Source organism: Tachypleus tridentatus, unplaced genomic scaffold (genome assembly GCF_004210375.1).
Source record: "Tachypleus tridentatus isolate NWPU-2018 unplaced genomic scaffold, ASM421037v1 Hic_cluster_2, whole genome shotgun sequence".
In the NCBI taxonomy this organism is placed as follows: domain Eukaryota; kingdom Metazoa; phylum Arthropoda; class Merostomata; order Xiphosura; family Limulidae; genus Tachypleus; species Tachypleus tridentatus.
Window position 1 is genome coordinate 3,278,355 of NW_027467782.1, and position 21,269 is coordinate 3,299,623.

Consider the following 21,269-nt stretch of genomic DNA (forward strand, 5'->3'; position numbering starts at 1 on the left):
CACATTTTATAGAAAAGATTACAAATATGTATGCCAACCTCCTTGTATACATTGTACCAACTGTGCACTAATACTTAAATCTATAGCAACAACATAAATTTCGCATTAAATTTTATATAATGATATACATATGAACTTCAGGAATACATTTTATTGAATAAACAAAGAACTGAACCACACACTACATCACACTTGTTCATACTTTGAAGTTTCAACTAAATACCAAATCCATATATATATCAGTATTTCGTGATAACAAATCAACTAACAAGTTATGTGTCCATATATTTATATATGTTAAGTCAAGTAAAATAAGAGTTTCTTAATGATTGTTTCACTATACAGAACAACAGTGTTTTGTATCGTTTTAATAATTATTTGTTTGATTTTGTTCACAGTGGACTCTTTTTATCTAACGGAAGAATTCTTTATCTTGTACACAGTCAGCTTAATGTTTGTTTTAAAGTAATCCTACATGATTTAAATATTGTCTATTATTCATTATAAACTAAATAAAATTTTTCCTGATTTATCAGGTCATCTCATAAGTGATGTCCGAAATTTCAATACAGAAAGTGCATCATTATTTCTGTCTTTGTAGAAGGCTTCAATGACTTAAATATGAACTAGGACGTGCATAAAAATGCTCAGACAAATAAAAGAAACTGTCCAAAATTTACTTTTTCAGATCATTTATCAAATAAACCCTCATGAAGATGGATGTGTCTGAGGAACACATCAGACATATTCATTTTAGACTTGATAGTAATTTTGGTTTTAAAGACCTTAGGGAGACCCCTGAGGAAAACCAGGGGCGTTCAGAAACTTTTGTTTCTCTTCAGCCCGACATTAGACATATTAATACTTTATGAGTTTAAAAAATGCAATAGTGCAGCAGAAACCACAAAACAACATTCAAGGTGTTTATGGTACGGATTCTCTAAATGAAAGTAAACGTCGAACGTAGTTTCAGAAGTTTATATCAGGTGATTACAGTTTAAGTTTAATGATGACTTGCTGCTGGCTGCACTTGATGAAGACTGTACTGCAGCATTTGAAGAACCAGCACAGAAGATTAATTCTACAGTTCACCGTCATCTGCAACAACTTGGAAATGTATCAAAACTTGAAAAATGGGTCTCTATGATTTGACAGAAGCCAACCTTAGAGCAAGAATGGACATTTGCACTTCTCTGCACTCGTGTGAACGTAACTCACCTTTTTTGGACAGGTTAGTGACTGGAGATGAAAAATGGATATGTTATAAAAATGTTAAGAGCCGCACACAATGACTCAGTTCAGGTAAACACCTACAGTTATGATCAAATCTTATTGCAAAAATATATACATTATTTCAATTATTCGTATCAATAAATAATCTGAACATGTGGATATAGTCTCTTTGAATCTCTTCTGAATATCATGTTTCAACAATATCCTTACCATAATTGATGTTTTGGACTACATGGAATCCGATATTACTGTTATATCATTTAAATGTGTCATTGTATCTGCGATCTGCCTTTACAGGTTAAACATACTGATAAGTTATGACGGTAAGTATTTTGCATAAAGAAAACCAAATAATTCTACTTTTGAACTTACAAACAAAAAGACCAATAAATACGTTTATTTATAGCTATTTATATATACACTAGATTATACACATAAAATTTGAATACAGTTTTGATAATGTCGATTTTGAGCTTTGTTTGACATGTGTAGTGTTTATATCTTTTAAAGAAAAAGTTATAGGACGTTGATTGTAAATTTATGAAAACTTAATATTCTCATACACCGTAAATATATTTCCGTTGGATACAACTTCTCATAAGATGGCTTTACCGTTCAGTTTCTGCCGCCACTAGTTCCACCTACCCAAGGTTTCAACAGGAACGTGACTACTTCTACTGTTGCAGCCGCTTCCGAGAAAAGAAATACCAGAAGTGAGAGTCGATATCACGACATCTTACCTTAACTCACACTGACTTGGTTGAGGAAACAGTGATGAGCACTCTTCGGAAAGTGTCCAAATGCATCTCTATTGGAGTGCAGCATCCCAACCTAGAGGAAAACACATGTGGAAGAACGCTCATAACCAGATACAGTCTTCGCCCACGTTGACAGTTCGTTTCACTAAACTGGGTGTCAAAAAGAGGATGACATCCTTAATTGTAGATATGATGGTTGGTCCACCTTTCCCATGGTAATGTGTGATATCCTAGCCAACACAGTGCATCTAGACCAGTCTGTCTCCTTTCTATACCAGACCACCTGAGAATTAACCTTTTGAAGAAGATATGACAGGGGTTTCTTAACCAACTAATACTATTTGGTTGGTCCAGTACTTTTCTAAAACCAGTTTTACCACAAACTAACCAGTAGGAGATTGTACATGTCAGTTATAACATTCTCTAGTATAGTATAGTATAGTATAGTATAGTATAGTATAGTATAGTATAGTATAGTATAGTATAGTATAGTATAGTATAGTATAGTATAGTATAGTATAGGAAAAATGATATATAGAAATGAAAAATAAAAGGGCTACATGTACAGTTAATCCAAAAGCCACGTTTCAAACCGGAGAGTGGTGATAGTTGGATGATAAGTTGATACTGAGTTTGATGAATGAGTGATATCTAAGGGGAAGTACTAAGAGGGGGTATTTAATGAAGAAGGATAAGGATCGGAAATTAAGTTTGAGCTGGCTATAAATGTGTTATTAAAAGGACAGATGCAGGTGTGGACTGAGTGAAGAATAAAACCTTGAGTAGGAAACATATATAGGTAACTTGGTCTAACTTAATAGAATTAATTTACCATCTAAGTAAAACGATGTGGTACTGGAGACCAAAAAGTTATGACTGTTCTTTCTGATATTGGTGATAAATGTGTACAGAGGTTGAGTAATTCACTGATTAGATAACTATCAGAACACTTGGGTCTTGAAAGAACACACTGTAGGATCTTATAGGTATTGAGTAATGGATACAAGGTTCCATTGATTCTGTTATACTCAGTAACAGATGTGAAAGTGAGTGTGACTCAAAGGTATAAGGACTTCCATTACTGCTATTACCTTTAGTAAAGAAATTACTTCACTAGTAGACAGATTAAGACTGCATCAATCTAAACGAAAAGAAAGAAAATTCAGACCGATTGAGAAATGTGTTGAAAAATATCCCAGGTGAAAAGTGTATGAACAGTAACACGAAATTTAAGATTCGTGTTTAAATTGAGTAAATTTTGAAACTAGTTACCCAATAACTGTACAAAATAAAAAGTAATAAACAGCATGAAAAACGTTAAAGTAAAACAAGAAGGAAAAATTTTTACACATCATAAAACTATTGTGTCAAATGTAGAGATGAAGATTGGAACCCCCATTTTATTATCTCCAACTGGTTAGTTCAGAAGACATCTGGTTTTGGAAAAAGTTAACATTTTCTTACATGAAAATGTGTTTCCATTAAACGCTTACCATTTCACACAGAGATTATATCTTCTGTGAACATCTGCCTTGAGTATCTGCGTGACACTAGTTTTTAGGCAACTTCAATCTGAACTCACGTGATTCTTATTAATGAATAATGATGTTATTGTTTAATCGCTCCCTCTATACTGCTCCACTCATGAAATTTCATTATTAAAGAGAATATAAGTCGTAATTACCCAAATGAACACATACGCATCAGAAAACTTGTGAGTGAAGCGGCTATTTGATAGGCAGATCATGATACAAATGATCTGTTTTCAAATTAATCGCTTCAAATACATGAGAATCTATACAGCAAATAACTTGGATGGATGCCGAATCATGATGGTCGAGTGTTTTAAAAAAGAATTAAAGATCGGATACCTGCTCTATGATTGATGTAAAAAATCACCACGAAATTATCAGAATGGATCATAATCAAACAATTCACTAGCAGTGGTACGGAATACGAACATGTCCAATAAACAGAACAGAGGTCGGGCACACTGATGTGGAGGAATTGCTTATGCGTATGTTTAAAATGAGATTGTTGTTCAATGATGTATCCAAACCAGTAAACATTAACATTTCTGAAGAGGTGTGAGTTTGGTACAATTCAAAGTGAAGGAACCAAAACAGTGGTAATAGATTATCTAGCCACAACGAGTTTCTCGAGCACAGTAGGAAACAGAGAAAATGGTTGAGTCAAGAGGATAAAGTATTGGGTTGGAGTGAGTAAGGATTTGAACATTTTGTCAATTCATTCAAAACGGGTTTCCACCATCAAAGATATGACTGGAGGACTCTTTCCATGAATATGAAAACAGAAGGCTATCTTGCATGTAATAATGAAACCACAGACAAAGCCAACGGAGATGTAGAGCAAACGATCTGACCACCTGACTGAAATTTGAAACAATAAAATATTACATCAGTGGATGAAGAAAAGGAAGCATCTAGAAAACTCTTCAATGGGAATAGGAAGAAAGGTGTTTGAGATATAGACCTGAATATGGAGAAGAGAAGTGAAGAGAACTTTTCTAAATGAAAACGTTGGACAGATTTGGACGGTTGTAATCCATTTGTTATTTGACATGTGGGATCAGAGGAGTAAAAATTGTATCGAACAAGAGAAAATGTGATGAAATAAAAAACATTCCAAAGGAACCAGCATCTCTATGAAATACTTCTGACATGAAATGAAGACGTAAAGTGCGAAAAGGCAAACAAAGAAGGTTCAGAAAAAGATGGGGGTAATTTTGTACTGGATAGGTGAACTGAACTAAATGGATCAGCTTTCCCAAAATTCAAATTTATACCACAGTTTGTGAATCTAGATGGTGCATTTAAAAATACCTATAATTCTTAATGTAGGAATAGTAAGACTACTAGGACCAGACATATGGTCCTGGAAATGTAGTTGGTCTGAAAAGAAATCAGTATGTATGCAAATGAAAGTAACTGATGAAAAACAAGCAATACATCAGGATTAGATTTATACAAACGGGATTATGAAAGAGGGAATAAGACCTGGAATGGAATATACATGAGAAATTAAACCCACAAAATGAGAGAATGGTCGAATACTGTCCTTAGTGTGAAGTTGACATAGCCTTAGAAATAAATCAACGTAAACAAACAAGCTGACCTCCTGTTAAATTTCATATTGAAATCGAAGGGATGAAAGAGAGTCAAATAGATGTGAATGAACTTACGGACTACATGGTGGTGTTCACTAATATATGAAAAGTGGCTGTCATGTCATGAACACGTGACTTTCATCTCCTCGCCACTGTTGAAATTTCACTTATGTGTAAACATTCTTCTCTCACAAAGGATAGAGAAATAGTAATATGAACCTCTACGTTAATAAATAGAAAAGAATGTGAATCGAGAAACAAAGCAAATCTATGTTATTAAAAACTAGTAAATCTACAAAACAATTTCTAAATACCCCAGAGAGAACTAGAAAATAGGTTAGTGTTTCTAAGATTGTTGGAAGACATATGCTGAATTATGAGAAATCTCATGAGCCAAGATGGCAATTGTCTAAAGAGCAAATCTCTAAGGCAAACGAACAGAGAAGACATCTTAACTGTGTTAAAAGGTTTATCTTGTTTCAGAAGGAACTGTAACAGCCAAAGAACATACCAGTCGGCCGAGAAACTCCATTCATACCATCTCCTGCAGGCTGGTTCTTTGAAGATCTGGTATGGAAAGGAGGTGGACCAGTTTAGATGTATTGTGTTGGCTAAGATGCCCCCCAACCAATCATGGGAAAGAGGGTGAACCACTTTAGATGTAATGTTTTAGCTCGGTTGTTTCCTACCCCATCATAGGAAAGGAGGTAGACCCGTTTAGATGTATCACGTTGGGAAGAATGCTCCCCACCCAATCACGGGGAAAAAGGTGGACTAATTTATATATATTGTGTTTACTAAGATGCTCCCCACTCTACCATGGGAAAGAAGGTGGACTAATTTATATGTATTGTGTTTACTAAGATGTTCCCCACTCTACCATGGGAAAAAAAAAGATGGACAACTTTATATGTACTGTATCTGCTAAGATGTCCCTCCCCCCAACATGGGAAAGAAGGTGGATCAGCCCGGATATCTACGGTTAAAAATGTCATTTTACACCCAGCGTCGTGACCCGTACTTTCAAGATGGGAAAAAGAGTGTACCTAGTTGTGTACGCGTTATCCCACAAGTGCGTTCCTCCAAGAAGAGAAGTCACACTCCGAGGGCATCTTGTGGACACTTTCCGAGGACTGCTCATCTAGGTTCCTCCACCAAGTCAATATGAGCTTCTCAATGTGATTCCTGTTATTTTAGGTAAGATATCGTGTCAAAGTTGATGTTTTCTTACACTGAAAATATATTTCCGATAGATACTTTACTCTCCTCACACTTCTGGTACTTCTTTTCTGTCAACTTTGAAGACTGTGTTCTACAGTAAATAGGAAGCCAGCTTCCAGCTTTGATAGTAGAGTATGTTTCAGTGAAGCGTTGTGCTTGTTTATTTACATGCTACAACGCAGATGAACCAAGTTGAAACGTGTGGTAGATGAGAATTTCAAGGTTAGTGGAACCAAAAATATTTTCGCATATTGAAGACTACACTGAACAATAATAGCTGTTATGTGAGAACAAAAAGATATTCTATCGAAAATAGTATGAAACTAGATATTTCAGACTACGTACAATAATCTGGTATAATCTTCTATGAGTATATAGTTTTAAACATTTTTCAAAACGATGCCAAACAAAACATTTTGCGAATCTTATTACATTGTCCTTCCAAAATAAAGTTTGTGTCTGTCAATCAAACATTTCTAATACTCTGAATTCAACCAATTAATGTGGCAGACAAACAGAAATATCTTTTCTCCTTCGTTTCTTCTTATAGTTTCCATTAACACTTGAACCAGTAATTTCAAGTTATCTCAGATAATTATGCTGCAGTATATTTGGTAGAATTCTGTAAATCAAAACAAACCATTAACTATGAATACAACTATCTAAACAAAACTCAACATTTTACATGACAAATAATAATGTAATAATATCTAAAATCAATATTTAAATAAAATCACGACTATTAACTTTATATCGAGTACAAAATATCTGAATAAAAATATTAGTCAATAATTTGTTGAAAAATATATTGTGAAATAAACATTTTTCCAAGTATAACATTAAATAAAATTAAATTATATTATGTGTGTGTTATTTCTCTAGTAAAGCCATATCTGGCTATCTGTTAACTGATAATAATTTAAACCATGATTTTAACGTTGTAACTCTGTACAATAAGTGCTGTACCATATGGGGAATGAATTATATTAAAATATATGAAGCATAGTATTTGTTATATAATGGTAACGAAATGCTAGGATTAAATGTGTTCAAATTATGTGTATGTAACTGGAACCTAAAGTTGGTAAACATCTCAGATAGAATACGAAACAGAATTTTTCAAACAATCCGTTTTAAAGTTCTCTTTATCTCTTTGCGTGTAGTGTTTCAACAAATGACTTTAATGTCCTTAAACATAAAATTAATTGTTCATTAGACAAAATTCTATATTAATTTGAATGATTGGTATATTTTGGTGTTATTAATCAAACTTTCTGAACCTATATTCCTTATACCAACAACTACAAGAAGTAACGATTGAGTATTTCAGTCATGTTAAGAACCACTCAACAATAACATACCGTTACGTCACGTGTTGATGTGTGAATCAGTGTTATTAATTCATAACACGTTGGTGTAGCTTTTCATTCTCAACATAAACAGGAGACAGATGAACGGATGGACAGACACCACGCTTCACAGTATGTTGTATAAAACGTAGTAGATAACGTTCTCTGTCCAATCTGAATTGGATTTCCTTTTTTCTTTGTGACTAAACACTGAATGGATGTCACAAAATTATAAATTACAAAGTATTTCTGAGTAAAACTGTTCATACAGACTTAGAATTATTTCTTGCTTACAGTTTAATATTTAATATAAAGGTGTGCACTCTACATCTGAAAGTTACTCACAAGTCGTGGTCGTTGTTCAGGTCAAATTCTGTAATATCATAAAAAAGGTAAGATAAAAAGATTGCAGTAAGTAAACCACTAAGAAAATTGTACGAAAAACAAGACATGAGTAATTAGTATGTGAAGAAATGATAATTAGTTAACAACTACAATCATATGATTTGAGTCAAAAATCAATAGGTAGGTTGTCTACTGGAGAAGCTCGTTCACATTTAAACAAACATGAAAGTCTGGATTGGTTTTAATTCTTGACATATACTGAATGAATGATTCATAATTATAAAGTCTAAAGTATTTATGAATAAAACTGTTGGTATACATTTATAATTATGTTTTACTTAAAGTTTAAAATATGATATGTGGGTGTGCACTCAACATGTGAAAGGTGCTTACAAGTTGGTGTTGGATAAAAAAAAAACAGTTAAGTTAAAAATAGGATAAAAAATACAGATCAATATGGTGATAAGTAACCGCTTTTTATTACTCACAAATTATGTTTGAGTTCCAGATTAAGTTTAACCCTATATCATACAGAAGGGAATTCTTCTGACTAAAGACATCCAAATTTATCTTTTTATATGTAAGATATTTTACGTTACACATTAACAATTGCAGCATTATATAACATTCAGAATATATATTTTAGGTAAATCCAATATAAACAATTAATGAAGTTATATTTTCTAATCTCACTATTACATAAACGACATGACGTGCATATCTGTGTCTATTTGACTGAAATAATAAATACAGTGTGTCACTATTTATCAAATGTCTCTATTAAGAAAAAAACTATAAAAAATTCCCACTTAAGCATTCTAAATTCGGATAATTTTAAAAGTAACTATGATACAAACAACAAGCGTTTGTTTTTCCATAGAAATGAATATTAAGTACTCTTCGTATAACAAGAGCCCGACTTTCACTAGGACTAAACCTGAAGATTTGATTATATCTTTTTTTATTGATATAATTTATATATACAGTTTTAAGAAATGGAGTTTAAAACTTATTTTTTCAATAAACGGTACCACATTTAACAGATAATAAAATATAGTGTATATTAGAACAGTCCAGAAACCTTTCCCATGCAGTACGTGTCGTAAAAAGATTCTCTCTTTTTTTATAGAAAATGTTTAATTTTTCTAAACTTTTCAACAAGACTTTATTGAAAACAAACAAATATTTGCTTACATTAATTACTAGGCTTCTCACTGGTTGTGGAGTAAAGTGAATGTTACTTACCAATTGTCTAACTTTTGTTTCTTATTTTAAGAATTTAATTCAGATGTATAAAATGTTTCCATGGGAATATACAATTAAAATATTTATAGAAAACTTTATACCTACAAATTGTGCTGGACGAAGTACCTATGAAATGCAGTGTTAGAAACTTCCATAAGATTTTGTTTTTTCTTCGCACAGTTCGATTCTCATTTTAATATCTTGTCTCTTTAGTTACTATTCGTGGCCGCTCTTTCAGCCGTTGAGGTGTCATTATGTGACCTTCAATAACACTATTCGTTAGTAAAGGAGTAGCCCAAGATTTGGCGATGGTTGGTGATAACCAGTTTAGATGTTACACTGAGTTAGTTTGTCGGTAAATAATTTGATTTAAGTTTAAGTAATGATAATTTCCCACTGTTGTTCTTTTAGTTAGTTCAGGAGGCTTAAGAATTATAGCCAGATAGTTGTAGTTATACATACATTGAGATGCCAGAGAAATGATTAATAAATATTCTGTCAGACAGTTTTCGAACTGTTCCTCCTCCGCTGGTACAGCGGTAAGTCTAGGATTTACAACGCTAAATTCAGGGATTCTATTCCCCTCGGCGGACTCAGCAGATAGCCCGATGTGGCTTTGCTATAAGAAAACACACACACAAACTTACGAACAGTGTAAGATACAGAAATAATAGTAACTGGACGGACCGTAAGGTTTAATATTCAGCACTGTCAAAGACTTGGAAGCGATGTGAAAATAACAGATTTATGGCCAGTAAGAACCACACCCACATTTTTCTGCTTTTCCCGTTCATATAAAATCAGACTTGAAATACTCACTTGGAGGACAACAACAAAGCGTTAGTTACCATGTACTCCCTCTCTTGGTGAGTATCGTCATGAGGACTGATGCAGAAAATAAGTGATTCCGAGTAAACGGAAAAGAAGCGCAGTAGCTTTGATAACTTTCCTATAAAAACAGTTATTTATTCTCTTCTGACATTTATTTTCCTATGGAAAGCTGTTTACATTTCTTTCCAATAAAATCCCAAATACGTTTCGTGGATTCTTTATTCTGGTGAGTCTGAGGCTGTGACTAATTTTTATTTTATATATTTTGAAAACTCCGGTAAATCCTTTAAGCTCTATCTATTTATTTTAATATTTAATCTTATATAACAGTCACAGCCTGACATAAATTTTATTGTAATGAGTTAATGTGTTTTTTTAAGAATACGCAGTTCTATAAATCACTCAACATCTGGGAATTCTGATGTATAGGAGTACATTAAAAGGTTAAGCTATTGGTTAAAATAAAACAAAACAAACCTGAAACTGTTTACAGTTTTATTATCAATGTTCAGGTGTGAAATATGTTGAGAAGTGGTAATTGAAGTAATCAATAAAAATCTAAACAATGCCAAACAGGACAAACACCGGAACATTTTGAATTTCTATGTCACTACTTTTAAAAGATAGAATTACTTATAAAGTAAAAAATACAACAAATACTTCACTAAATATACTGATATTTTCCTATAGGTTTCTAGATACTCATATGCTTATATTTCTTCAAATTTTAAAAGAGTTTTACCATCGCTGAGCTTGTTATTAAATCAGACAACCACTAATATCTACCTGACATGCGCAGTTTCTGAGGAATTGTCCATACGTAGCTTCGTCATCAACATTCGTACAACGTTGACTGAGAAGACAGTGTTACCCTAAAAAAATATCAACATTTCTATTTAAATTCTCGTCCGTCTACATCTATGTACATACGTATATATGTGTATATATAAATACAGTTATCATAGTAAATGGAGTGAGAAAGTGCATGAGAACCTACGTAAATTATTTATATATACATCAACTTGTAGTGATTTGAGTCGAGGAACCAAATGGTGATCCATGTTTGCATATGATGAGATATACACTAACAAATGGTACAAAAGGCCGGTGTACTTCTCCACGCCACACCAAACATGATCGACTTTTTAGCCATGTGGGCATTATAATATGACAGTCAATCCCACTATTCCTTGATAAAATAGTAGACCAAGTCTTGGCGGTTGGTAGCGATGTCTGGTCTTTCTGCTACATTATGGCCGACTAGCGCAAATAGCCCTCGTGTAGCAGTGACTAAAGACAAATTGTAAGATTGTATAATACTGTAGAGTAAGTGTGTTACATGAGTTTTGATTTTCTATGTTTGTATAGTAAGTGTTCTGCTAAGAACAATTTAACAATAACAAACCGTTATGTCACATTTTAAATTCTGATACATAGTGTTATTAATTCATAACAAGTTAGTGTAGAATATCCTGTTTGTTGTTAACATTATTCATACCTGTTCTACTGTTATGTTAATGTTGTACTTTGACTTCATCCATAGCTTTTCACACTCAATATGACAAGTGAAGCCGTTATAAACAGGAGACAGATGAACTGATGGGCAGACACCACGGTTCACAGTATGTATAAAACAAGTAGTACATGATGTTCTCTGTCCAATCACATTCAGATATTGTCCACAGCTGCTTTCAAAGTCGGTCTTCACTGATTGGTGTTAAGATCGAATTCTGTAACATCATAAAAGTGTGAGATAAAAAGTCTGTAGAAAGTAAACCTCTAAGAAAATTGTTCGAAAAACGAGGCTTGAATATTTACGATGTCAAGAAATAAGAATTAGATAACAAATACAACAGTAGAATTTGGGATTAGAAGTTAAAAAAACAATAGGTAAATTGTCTATTGTTAAAACACGTTTTTGCTCTTAGATTAAGGGTTAAAAAAATAGGTAAATTGTATAATGAAGAATCTCGTCAGACTTTACACATAAAAAAAACATGAAAGTCTCGATTGGTTTCTCACATCTTTGTATATCTGAGTAAAACTGTTCGTACAGATTTATAATTATTATTTAAAGTTGTATGTTGTACAGATGTACCAGTAAAGTAGTCAACTGGACATGTATGATGTTCAGTTGTACAGGGTAATTTAGTGAACCAGGTATCTATGTTGTTCAGTTGTACAGGGTAATTTAGTGAACTAGGTATGCTGTTCAGTTGTACAGGGTAATTTAGTGAACCAGGTATCTATGTTGTTCAGTTGTACAGGGTAATTTAGTGAACCAGGTATCTATGTTGTTCAGTTGTACAGGGTAATTTAGTGAACCAGGTATCTATGTTGTTCAGTTGTACAGGGTAATTTAGTGAACCAGGTATCTATGTTGTTCAGTTGTACAGGGTAATTTAGTGAACCAGGTATCTATGTTGTTCAGTTGTACAGGGTAATTTAGTGAACCAGATATCTATCTATGTTGTTCAGTTGTACAGGGTAATTTAGTGAAACAGGTATCTTTGTTGTTTAGTTGTACAGGGTAATTTAGTGAACCAGGCATCTATGTTGTTCAGTTGTACAGGGTAATTTAGTGAACCAGATATCTATGTTGCGCAGTTGTACAGGGTAATTTAGTGAAACAGGTATACAGGGTAATTTAGTGAACCAGGCATCTATGTTGTTCAGTTGTACAGGGTAATTTTTGTTATTTAGTTGTACAGGGTAATTTAGTGAACCAGGCATCTATGTTGTTCAGTTGTACAGGGTAATTTTGTGAACCAGGTATCTATGATGTTCAGTTGTACAGGGTAATTTAGTAAACCATGTATCTATGTTGTTTAGTTGTACAGGGTAATTTAGTGAACCAGGTATTTATGTTGTTCAGTTGTACAGGGTAATTTAGTGAACCAAGTATCTATGTTGTTCAGTTGTACAGGGTAATTTAGTGAACTAGATATCTATGTTGTTAAGTTGTACAGCGTAATTTAGTGAACCAGGCATCTGTGTTGTTCAGTTGTACAGGGTAAATTAGTGAACCAGATATCTATGTTGTTCGGTTTTACAGGGTAATTTAGTGAACCATGTATCTATGTTGTTTAGTTGTACAGGGTAATTTAGTGAACTAGGTATCTATTTTGTTCAGTTGTACAGGGTAATTTAGTGAACCAGGTATGTATGTTGTTAAGTTGTACAGGGTAATTTAGTGCACCAGGCATCCATGTTGTTCAGTTGTACAGGGTAATTTAGTGAACCAGATATCTATGTTGTTCAGTTGTACAGGGTAATTTAGTGAACAGGTATCTATGTTGTTAAGTTGTACAGGGTAATTTAGTGAACCAGATATCTATGTTGTTCAGTTGTACAGGGTAATTTAGTGAACCAGGTATCTATGTTGTTCAGTTGTACAGGGTAATTTAGTGAACCATGTATCTGTGTTGTTCAGTTGTACAGGGTAATTTAGTGAACCAGGCATGTATGTTATTGAGTGGTATCAGTAATGTATGTTTTACAGATGCTTAAGTGGTCAATCAGACATGTATGTTGTACAGATGTACCAGGGGCGGAGACCTTCTCATGGTTTATGACGCTTCCACACACGACACTGCAGATAGCTTTTTTTCCCTAATTTTGACAGTAAAATAAGTATGTTTTGTTTCATCAATGGTTGAATAACTTTCCTTGTCTGTTTCTGTATTTAATTAATTCAAACCCTAAATATTAAAAATGTGTTGGTAAAAGAGTAACATGCGAGTACGTACCATGAAGAGCTCGAGAGGACTGTATCAATACGATTTGTGTATCTGTATGAAATGTGACAAACTTTCAGTGTATATAATATATATTTGTGCTGGCATTTAGTGATTCAATAAAGAGGAACATTGAGTAGTACATGTTGTCTTCATTTGTTTGATAAACATGTTACCTGCAAAGTAAAACTTACTTTGTTAGTAATGCTATTAAACAACATAACAAATTAACAATGACAGAATGGAGAGACAAATATTACGACTGTGGTTTTGAAGCGTGTGTCGTGGACACCTGTGAACATCGATTAAGCAAGCTCTCTAGGGGTGTGATTTGTCCAGCAGTGTCCAGCACAAGCAATACATTCCCGATACTTGATCACAGGATTGATTGCCCCAAATAAAAATTTCAGTCTGCCGGCGAGTGCAGTTCAGGGTGTAAATTAGGCTTTTCTGCTAGCTATAGGTCAACTAAAATTGGGGGAAGACCTTATCGTGGTTTATGTTGTTTCTATACACGACACTGCAGATAGCAGTTTGCCCTTGTTTTGACAGTAAAATAACCATGTTCTATTACACCAATGGTTCAATAACTTTCCGTACCTGTTTCTCCCGTATCCGTGTTTTCTCCCGTCCAAAAGACATGTGTCCGGCAACGGTCACTTACAAATTCTCTTTCTTAACCTGCAGATGACGTATGAAGGTCGAAACGTTTTTCTCTCCTTCTCAATAAAAGTGTTAGTATCCAAACCAGCCATTCTGATATACACTTTTATTTCAAGTGGATTTTTTGTCATCAATAATTTTTGTTTTATTTTGCTTTAAATACTGAAGATGGAATCTGTAAAATATTGAAAACTTTATCTCTGTTCATTTCTGTTGTATGAATCTATTTCCTCATCTTCAATGTAGTTATACTATTAATCGTCAATTTGTTTTCTTTCAGAATGAATTCTTCTACAGGTGATTCCAAAGTTTATCCACTTAAAAGAACCAAATCGAAATGTTCAAAAGTCGATAGATTATCAGATTTGTCTGAAGATACTATTGTTTTGTTTTACATTTCGCTTTAAACTGCACGAGGGCTATTCTCACGAGGGTGAGAATGTTTAGTGGATGAAAAGTTGGATCAAGAATTTCGAACAAAACATCAACAGAACATAAATTTTACTGGAAAATTCTAAGTGTACTGTACTAACCATAGAATTGTTGATACCATAGTAGATTTCACCATTGTGCTAAACAAGTGGAACCAGTGGAACGAAGACAAATTGTTCAGTGTAAACATGTCCAAAATTTGAGGATGAATTGACTGATTAACAGCATTCATTCCTAGTTTCATCCTGACGACCAGATTGTTAACCTAGGTAATTATAACATAAATAATCACTGTAAATCAGTGATAGCTAAAGGTCTTCAGTTCTCTCTTCCACCACGTAAACTCTATGTACCTAATTTAGTTTACACTTTCAAATCACAATACAGACACTAAAAGGACCTTGTTATGAAAGATAAAATAACTCTTTATCGACTCAGTAACTTTTTCATGACGAAAATAAAGAAATCTGCCTTTTTTACTTTTTATAAGTTTATGTCTTATATTCGTCCTTACTGTTTAAGCCCTGAATAAATCTTTTAAAAGAACTACTATTAAATAAAAATATTTGTGTTACATCGTCCGTCAGTTATTCTGACGTCAGTTATTTACTGAAATAATTACTTGATCAAAATGGTGGTTATTCTTGAGAAGTCTACCACATTTAAAATCCTTATCAATGCTTATTCATTGTCATCCAGCGTAAAGAAACATTCCAAAGATGCCTGATGGAGCTTAGAAAGAAAATTGCCGTAGACATTTGACTGATGATGAGACGACACCTGGTGAACCATCACAGTATATTAATTTGTTATTTTGAGTTATATAGGTGTAATTATCATAAATTTACTAAAATAACGAAATAAAAGCACAGTTAATTAACAATACAGCAACATAATATTGGCTATCTATTAAGAATTGCTGCATTATATTATGTTGAAAATAAATATTTTAGTAAATCGAATACAAAGAATTACGTTATATTTTCTAATCTTACTATTACCTAAAGTACATGACGTGCATATTTGTGTCTATGTGTCCGAAATAATAAATACATTATGTCAATATTTATTAAATGGCACCACACACAAAAATCTATAAAAAAAACTCCCACTTTGGTATTCTAAATTCAAACAATTATGATACGTACAGCGTTTGTTTATGAAAGAACAGAATTTTAAAGTACTGTCCTCGTAAGAAAAACCCGACTTTCACTAGGACTAAATCTGAAGGTTTGATTATATCTTTGTTGATGAAATTTATAGATATACTTTTAAGGAGCGGAGTTAAAAATCTGTTAGCTTTTAAATAAACGATAACAAACTTAATACGCCAAAAAATAATGTTTGCTTAGCACAATGAGAACAGTTTTCCACTGCATTAATTTTTCAGTTCGATGTTATGTAAAACAGCGCAGTGTTTGCTAATCCTAATTGTTAAGCCTCTCGAAGTTTGCAGAATAAAGTGAATGATACTATTTGTCTGACTTTTGTTTCTTATTTCAAGAATTTAATTGAAAATTATAGGATCATCTTATGTTAATATACAATTAAAATATTTATACAAACCTTTATACCTACAAATTGTGCTGGTCGAAATGTCCCTGGAATATAAGTTGGGTAATTTTTTGCAATAAAATTTTGTTCTTTCTTCTCAATGTTCGGCTTTTATTTTAATGTCTGGTCTCCATGGTTACTATATGCAAATATTCAGTGATATTGTGGTTTAACATTATTGTTGTTTTTCTTCACAGTTTGTATTGATTGCAAGTGTAACGATACTCTTGAATCAGTTGTTGTGACGAAGTGGCGTCAGCCAAAAGGAAATGATATAAAAATAAAACTGATAAGTGAGGAGGTTGCAATGGGAAAACTGAGATATTCAAAGTTGAGTGATGAAAACGAAATCTTATCATTTAAATCTAATAAAGAAATTGTACTTAGATTATAAATAAAGGGTTTTCTCACGATCACGTGTATGACGATTTGTCGCTGTAGATCTCAGAGCAACAAGTCTTAAATGTGACAAGTTTTTTTGTCGTCTGTAGATTTATTCTCTACATACGACTTTAACCTTTTATATAAATTTATTTATATTCATTATATGCATGTATTATATAAAATATAAAAACTAGAGAGAACCACAAATATTTTAAGATTATATTAAAGTAAACAAATAGATGCTACTTAGAAACAAACGTTTGAAGTTGAAAGGTATACAGAGTTTACTAACAATGATAAAAACAAAATGTAAGATTGTGAGTTACTCATGGTTTTTAAACTGTACTTCATGGAGACCTTGAAATCAATGTATTTCTCATTTACTTTCTATATTTTAAGAAATATAACTAAAATGTAAACATTAATGAATATATAGTGATATGCATGTGTTTATTACACAGTAACGTACGGTAGCCGAAGTAGTATAGTTTTGTAGGCAAATACGTAGTTAGGCCTACTGCATTTGTGTTATTGTTTGAACTGAGATAAATTTAACACCACATTATACCACATTCAAAACTTGACAACTTTATAACAAGAGAACAGTAAATTTTATGAGCAAGTGCACAAATAACACCTTCATACACATATGCTGCGAAATTCGACAGAGATAAAATAGATGAGCAGTAGCACTGAAACACCAGCTTCCTCAGATCCTACAGCAGTTGTTCCCAGCCTTTTTTATGCCCCGCACCCCTCACAGTAATTATTTATTTAAGAATAAAGGTGAAGGTGGCCAAAACAAATTTTATAATTAGTTTTTTAATAATGTGAAAACAAAAACAAAACATTTGGAAAAGAAATTTTACAACAAACTAAAGGTTACATAAACCCCACATGTCTTACAAAAAATATGTTATCTCTGGTTGGGAACCACTTTCCTACAGTGTTTACTAAACCGGCGAAACTTTGAACGATATAATAAATATTTTCACACATTTTAATTACAATTTTATTATCATTGGAAATTTCGTTTGTGAGTGTTGTAAGAAACACAAGCCGCTGAGTTCAATATTCGACTTTTCACTGAGACTGAACCTAAAAATGTGATTATATCTTTAATGGTGTAATTTATATAGTTTTAAGGAATGGAGTTTTTTTTAAATTATTTTTTCAACAAATGATACCGGATTTAATAGATAAAAAATACAGTGTATATCAGTACAATCCGAACACTTTTCGCCTTTAGTACTTGCTGTAAAATAGAATCTTTTTTCTTATAAAATATTCACTTTCACTAGTTTTCAGTATGACGCTATCTAAACCACCCTAATGTTTGCTAACCCTAATTACTTATCTTCACACAGGTTATATAGTGACGTAAATGTTACTTACTAGTTGTCTAACTTTTGTTTCTTACTACAAGAATTTAATTCAGATTTATACAAAGAACTTACGAGAATATACAATTAAAATATTTATACAAAACGTTATACCTACAAATTGTACTGGCTGAAGTACCCATGAAATGCAAAGTGAGAAATTTATGAAGATAAAATTTAGTTTTTTTCTTCGCGCAGTTCGATTCTTACTTTAAGATTTCGTCTCCTTAGTTATGTATGCAAATATTCAATAATATTATGCTTTCATTTTATTGCGGCCCTGTATGGTCAAGTGTGTTAAGGCGTGCGACTGGTAATATGAGGGTTGTGAGTTCGCATCCCCGTCGCACTAAACATGCTCGCCCTTTCAGCCGTGGGGGCGTTATAAAGTAACGATCAATCCCACTATTCGCGCCGCCAGTGGCTCAGCGGTATGTCTGCGGACTTACACGCTAAAATCCAGGTTTCGATACCCGTGGTGGGCAGAGCACAGATAGCCCATTGTGTAGCTTTGTGCTTAATTCAAAACAACAACAACCCACTATTCGTTGGTAAAAGAGTAGCCCACGAGTTGGCGGTGGGTGGTGATGACTAGCTGCCATCCCTCTCGTCTTACACCGCTAAATTAGGGACGGTTAGCACAGATAGCCCTTGAGGAGCTTTGTGCGAAATTCAAAGGAAACAATCATTTTATTGTTGTCTTTCTCAATTTGTATTGGTTAGAAATCAAGCAATACTTGTCAATCAATTGTTATAAAGATATGACGTAAGTGAAAGAAAATGAAACTAAAGACATGTATAAAACAGATAAGCGTGAGGTAGCACTGGGAAAAGACAGAGAATGTTCAAAGTTGAGTTATAAAGAAAGACAATTTCCTCCTTAAAGGTAGTTAACAAATTGTACCTAGGTTATAAATAAAGGGTTGTTCTTCGCGATCACGTGTATAACGGCTTGTTAGTGTAGATTTCAAAACAAGAAGTTTTAGATGTGACAAGTTTTATTTGTCGTCTTTAACCTTATGCATATTATATGTTTGTATTATATGAAATAAAATTATACAGAGAACCACAAAATGTTTTATGATCAAATTAAAGTACACAAATAGATAGTAATAAGAAAGAAAGATTTAATATTGAAAGGATGTACAATTTACTAGCAGTGATAAAACAAATTGTAAGATTGTGTGTGACACTTTAGAGCAGGAACGGCCAACATTGCTTAGTGTAAGAGCCACATACGATAAACTTCAGATGTTTGAGAACGTAATCAAATATTACACACACGTTTTTATGGTACATACACATTGTGTTATATAAACTATATATAAGTATTAATAAATACATGTATGTAATGATATTTATTAATGTGTATAGTTTTCAAACTGTCAGTTTGTATCAGTTTCAATAACCACAAAGTACACACACACATACATATATATATATATATATACCAAATGTTTTCAAAATTCTGGCTGATAATTACTTCAACTATATTGAACGTAATTAACACGGAAGCATCCAAGAACAATATCCAAATTTGCAATAAGAGATATTTTTATCAGATACCACCTTACAAAATTTTAGTCTTGTCATAATATTTTACTGACATAGACATTCACACAATTATCAGGCTATTCACTGCTAGTAGAGGTCTTGTGAGTCGTTGAAATTCTGATTGATATGTTGTCAAAGCTGTAAGCTCTGGCAGGTGTTAATTTATAAGTACTGCACGATGCTTTAACTTCACAAACTTCATTACAGAGTACAGTATTTCACAGTAGTATGTTGTGCTGAAAATTGAGATGCGTCGCACACTGGCTTTCTTCAGGTCAGAATATTTTATTTCTGGAATTGGCTTCCAGAACTCAATTGTAGAAAGGGATTTATGGATCATATTTAGACCTATGTCCTCCAGTAGTTCTATTAGTTCCATTTTCACAATAGATGATTCTGTAACCAGTTCGAGAATTGGATAACCATCATTGATCACATCAACTATGAATGGAGGTACAAGAAAGGAGAAGCAGGGCTTCAACTTCTGCAAGTCCTCAAACTTGTGTAAGATATTATCAAGCAGTCCTTGTAATTTATCTTTAAATTCTTCCAATTTCTGTTTTTTTATTTAAAAATCAAAGAATGTATTTACTCTCCTTTTGAGATTGGGAATGTGAATTTTCCAGAACTCTCTTAGGGTTAACTCTGTATCAGAGATCACTTCAAAGCACCTTTGAAACAGTGCTGTAGTGTAGAGTTTCTTAAAGTTCGATATGACCTTCTGGTCCATGGGCTGTCGTATCCTGAGTAGTCCAAGATTCGGCGATGGGTGGGGATGACTAGCTGGCTTCTTTGTAATCTTACACTAGTGCAAATAGTTCTAATGCAGCTTTTTATGAAATTCAGAAATCAAATAAACAAACTCTTGTCTATCATTTCAAAATTATGGGTGGCTATGCATAGAAACTTATTTTATTAGACATAAGCGTGCAAATCCCCAGTGGCGCAATTGGTTAGCGCACGGTACTTATAAGACAGTACTTGTGGGATATGCCGGGGTTGTGAGTTCGAGCCTCACCTGGGGAAAGTATCTTTTGCCCCCAGGGGCTCAGCGGGGTGTCTGCGGACCAACCACGCTAAAAACCGTGTTTCTGGTAGGCATATCACAAATACCCCATTGTGAAGATTTCTACTTAATTTAAAACAACAACAGCTTTGCGTGAAACCTTCTGAAACAAACGAAATTTTAAATTTTGTGTGTGTACGTGCATGTATCAAAGTTTGAAAATGAAAAACAATTCTATAATTATTAATTGTTTTCAAATCACATAGTTTTTACAGATAAGTTTATTCAAAAGAAACACATTTATTAATTTGTTTTTGATGCTTCTTTAAAATGTTGTCTATGTGGAGTCGTCACAAAAGCTACTTGACTGTCATTGGCCAAACTGATTCAAAGGTGAAAGTTGTGAAAATCAGGAGGCATGCTTGAGTTAGGATACAATTTGTAAGTG

General features: G+C 33.2%; 1 long non-coding RNA gene and 1 other non-coding gene across 2 annotated transcripts in view; both read left to right on the forward strand.

The window, feature by feature from the left end:
* Window positions 1-16,735, forward strand: part of LOC143242775 (uncharacterized) — a 37,395-nt gene extending 20,660 nt beyond the window's left edge. Inside the window, exon 3 of the long non-coding RNA XR_013023226.1 lies at window positions 14,790-16,735. This is a non-coding gene — a long non-coding RNA (uncharacterized LOC143242775). The remainder of the gene's footprint in view (window positions 1-14,789) is intronic.
* Window positions 16,736-20,749: 4,014 nt separating this feature from the next.
* TRNAI-UAU (transfer RNA isoleucine (anticodon UAU)) lies at window positions 20,750-20,841 on the forward strand. Its single transcript is given in 2 exon segments — window positions 20,750-20,787; window positions 20,806-20,841. It is a non-coding gene; the product is annotated as a tRNA-Ile (tRNA).
* The last annotated feature ends 428 nt before the right edge of the window (window positions 20,842-21,269 follow it).